Raw genomic sequence first — 4,822 nt, 5'->3', positions numbered from 1 at the left:
TCACCCGCCACCCTCTCCCCCTCCGGACGGCCCCGATGGCGGCGGCGGCGGCCCGCGGGCGGGGGACGGGGACGCCCGGCGGTCGCGCCGGGGCCGGCAGCGGGCCGAGCACGCGCTCACGCGGGACGGAGGCGGGGCGCCGGGCCGGAGCCCGAACCCCTCCCCGCCACCGGGGAGACGCGCGCGGGGCCGCGGACGGCCAACGGCGAGCGGCCGCCGGGGACCCGACCCACGCCCGGGGCACGCGCGCGCCAGGGCGGGGACGCGGCCGGCGGGGGTGGGGGGCGGCGGGAGACGACGGCGGCCCCTCGTCACCACACAACGCCACCGCCGGGGGGCGGGGGCGAGCGGCGGACGCGGGCGGGAAGGCCGCAGCGGGCCCGGGAAGCGCCGGGCGCCCCGGGGAGCGCGGCACCGGGTCGGCAAGACGGACGACGGACGGGGGCGGACTTTCGGGAAAGGCCGCGGACGGGAGACGCTCCGGCGGCCAGGGGCCAGCCAGGCGCCGGAGAACGGCGAGCGGGAGCGGTGGAGGAGAGGACCGCGGGCCACCGCGAGGGGCTTTCGGGAAGCCTCAGAAGGCACCCGGGAGGCCGAGGTCGGGCGCCCAGGGGCGCACGCGGGGTCCCACCGCCCGAGGCCTCCAGCGCAAGGGCGGTCCCGCGGCACCCGAGGACGCCGGCCCGGCCCCCCACGGCGGGCCCCAAGCAACCTCGCGGGGCTCGGGGGCCCCAACCGCCACCGTTCACGCGACCGGTTCTCCCGAGAACGCTCTCCCGCACACGCGCAACGACGCCCCGCCCCAACACCCCCCGCGCGCCTCCCTCCTCCCCTTCCTCGGAGGACCGAGAGCACTTCGCCCGGGGACGCCCCCCCCCGAGCCACGGCGGCCAAGGGGGGGGGCAAGACACCCAACAGCGGCGAGGCCGGTTTCGGTCCACGGAGGGCGGAGTTAGGGGCGCGGCACGCGCGGCGCGCCCGCGACCGTGCGGTCGGGGGACGCGGGCAGGCGGGGGGGACGGGGGGGGCGGGTCGGCGGCGACGGGGAGGAGGCGCACAGCGGGCGAGGGCCGGGAGAGCGCGTGGGGAAGGGCCGGTCCCGGGAAGGGCGCGCCAACGAAGGCGCGAGCCGGGCCACCGGGTAAACGCGCACGGGATCCCACCGCCACCAGCACGAGGGCGGTCCCGCGACGCCCGGGACGCCGGCCGGCCTCAGCACCCTTGGCAGGCCTCCCCGCAAACCGGGCCCCACACCGCCCGGGCCCAGGCACGCGCGACCCCCGCCGCGGGGGTCCCGTCCGAACCTCCGTCCGTCCATCCGCCCGTCCGTCCATCCGTCCGGTCCAACCCGGAGTCACGACCCGGGGAGGCGCCCCCAGGCGGGAGCTGGCCCGACCCACACGCGCCCGCCGAGCCACCGCCGGCGGCGACTCGGCTCGGGAGCGGGCGGCGGCCCAGACAGCCAGCCGGCCGCTAGCGCGGCACACACGCACACACACGGGGTGAGTGGCGTGGGGGGGGGGGGGCGGCGGGCCGCCCCAACCCCCCGGCCGCGCGCACGCTCGCACACGCACGCGGGCAACACACCCCGCACCGGACGCCGGCCCGGCCCGGCGGGATCCTCCCCCGTCTCGGAGGGGGGAGGCGCAGGCCGCGGTAGGTAGGCAAAGAGCGGCACTCTGCCCAAACACGTCGCGACGGGAGTCCAACCCCGCGTCGCTGGCCACACTACACGCGCAGAGGAGGGGCAGCGGCTGGGGGCTCCGGTACCCCAAGGCACCCTCTCGGATCGCTAGAGAAGGCTTTCTCACCGAGGGCGCATCGCCCCCACCCGTTCGTCCTCCCAAACGGGCCCCACCAGGCGGCGCTCCGGGGCCGACAGGGCTCGCGGGGCGGGGGGCGGATCTCCGGCAAGGGACAGGCACAGGGCAACCCCGAGCGCTCGCGGCCGGTGCCCCCTCGAGGACGCCACCCCCGCCTCGCCCGCGCACGGCGTGGTCACGTCACCGCCCAGAGGAGAGAGCTCCCCGCCTCCCGCGAGGCGGGCGAGAGAGAGGGACGGAGACGGGGACACGACCCGTGCCGGGAGAGAGGGGCAGCCCCTCGGGCTGGCCAAGCGCCGCGGCGCTGGCCCGGCCCGCCGCGGGCGCTCACGAGCCCCGCCAAGTCCTCCGAGTCACACCGCCCCACGCCACCCACCCCCCGCCGGCGCGGCGAGGGGGGGAGGAGAGGAGAGGGGAAAGGAAGACGAGGCGCCCGCGCCCCCGCCAGGGGCACGGGTGCGCCTCCCTTGCCGACTTCTTCCACCACCCGCTCCTCGGACACGCCGACGACGGCGGCGGCAGCCCGAGGGGAGTCGCCGGGGAAGGAAACGACGCCACCGCTCGGCCTCAGGCACCTGAGGCGACCTGGAGCGCTCCAGGGGCACCACGGAGGGCCGGGCGCAACGCGCTCAAGCGCGCCCAGGCCGGGCGGTGAGCAGCGCGGCGTCGGGCCGGCCCTCCCCGCGGAGGAGGGGAGGGCCGCTCGCCACGGACCCAGGGCCTTCGGGAAAGGCCGGCGAGAGTGTCCGCCGCGTCCGAGGACCCCGGTCCCGCCAGCGCCGCGAGGCAAGAAGGCGGGAGGCCGGGGTCGGGCCGGAGTCCGCACCACCCCCAACCCCGGCGCGCGCCCCCCGCGCACCCGCCACGACGGCCGGGCGCGGAGGAGCCGGGGAGGGAGGGGCCCGCGGGCAGAACGAGAAGAGCGGTCGCATCCGCCGTGGACGCCCGTCCCTCGTCTGACGCGGCTTAGGCCCGGCCCAGGAGAGCACGAGATCACCACATCGATCGATCGGCAGCAAGCTGCGGCCCCGAGGGGGCTTCCCGAGGAGCAAAAGCCCAGCGAGGACGGCGACCGGGGGGACCTGCTTCCGCCTCACCGGCAAGCCCCTCGACCCCCGGGGGGGGGGGGGGGCAGGAGCGACCGGACAACCCCAGACACAGCGGGGGACGCCTGACACGCGGCACGGAGCCTTGCGAGACAGGGGTTGTCACGGCCAACGGCCGGGTGCCCACGGCATGGAGCGCACGGGGGTAAAAGACCCACCGCCACCTGCCCACACCGCCCTCCCTCGGGTGCCGGAGACCGGAGGGCGACACCGCGACCCGGGCCACCTGGAGTCCAGCACGAGAGCCGGCGCGCAGGCCCAGGCGGACGGCTCAGGCTCCAGCGAGCGAGGACAGGGACCGGCTCGGCCGCGCGGTCAAGCCCGGAACCCCACCCGCGCCCAGAGGCCCACATCTCTAAGGCGAGCGACGGACGGACCGGCTGTCTTTTACGTCTGCCTGTCGTCTGTCTGCCTGTCGCCGAAACACAACGTGTCAGCACCTACCTGGCAACAAAAAATGTTCATTTCGGGCAAGAAAATAACCGCGCCTGCCGGCGGGGACCAGCCACAGGTCACCGCGACCTCCCGGGACCGTGACACGGCCAACTGTCCCCAAAACCTGCCCCACGGCGCCCCCCCACCCCCACCCCACGGAGCCCCCAGGGCTATCTGGTCGACCCAGGGAACGGGGGGGGGGGGGGGGGAGGGGAGGGGAGGAGGGGCGATACGCGGTCGGTGGAGACGCCACGCCGCCACGCCGCCACGCCGCCACGCCGCCACGCCGCCAAGCCAGTGATCTCCGAGAGGAGACTTTGAAAAATCATCAAAGTTCTCCGGAGGCAGGCACCGTGCGGAGGCCGTCCCCCGCGGCCCTCAGGACCGCCCCGTGCCTACCGCCGTCCCCAACCCCGGCTCGGGCCAGGGGAGGTGGAGGGCCACGCGCGGCAGAGGCAGCCTCACCGGGAATCGCCACCGGGGCCGGACGCCCGAACGGACGGCCCGCCCACCCCCGCGTGGCACCCGGTCCGACCGCCCGGGACCCACCTCCGCAGCGGGCCTCGGAAAAAGGGGAGAAAATCGCGTCCGACGCCCGGGACCCCCACACGTGCCCGCAGCCGGGTCTGTCGCGCCACCCACGGGCTTCCCCTCCAGGCTCAGACCGGTCCCCGTCGCCAGGGCGTGACCACGGGAGACAACCGAGTGACACGGAAGGAAGGCCCGAAGATCGCCCGGAGCCACAGGACGGACGGCGGGACACACCCTGTCCCCCGCCCCCGAGGCGGCCCAGGTCGGTCCGCGCGGGCGGAGGAGGAGCCACCGGCGGGTGCTGGTCGACCCACCCAGGCGGCCCGCACGGCCTCCTCCGGGAGCGAGGCGGAGGCGACAGCGGCGACAGCGGCGACGGCGACACTCCCTCGCAGCTCCGGAGGTCCAATCTCCGGCGAGCGCATCGCGCGCCGAGGCCCCGGCGACAGCCGGACGCTCGCGCCGGAGCCGCCCTCCTCCTGGAACTCGGCCCCGGGAAACCGACACCAAAGCTGTTCCTTGCCTGTCGCCGCCGAGCCTCCGGAGGGGACACGCTCTATAAAAGCGGCCGCCAGGTGGCACCCGACAACCGGCGCGAACGACAGCGGGACAGATCCGGGCGGCGAGGCCGTCAGGGCGCCTCGGATCTCGCCTCTCGGCCCGGGGACGGCGGAGGGCCCCGGGAGCACACGGCCGCGCACCGCGCGAACCCCCGTCCTCCCGGGGCGGGGGAGCCTTGGAAAACCCGTCCGTCCGTCCGTCCGTCCGTCCGGGCCCGCTGCCGCCCGGAAAGGGGGTCGCGCTCGCCGCGCGGGGCTCCCGGGACGACTCAGGCACGTTTCCGAGGTCAGGGAGGGAACGTAGAGCCGAAACCAGGCGAGGACTCTTAGGACGGCAACGGATGCACCGTTTTTTCTCGTGTCCTTC

Source organism: Canis lupus, chromosome 6 (genome assembly GCF_048164855.1).
Source record: "Canis lupus baileyi chromosome 6, mCanLup2.hap1, whole genome shotgun sequence".
NCBI lineage: Eukaryota > Metazoa > Chordata > Mammalia > Carnivora > Canidae > Canis > Canis lupus.
The sequence above is the reverse complement of the archived record's forward strand: the minus strand, read 5'-3'. Positions refer to the sequence as shown.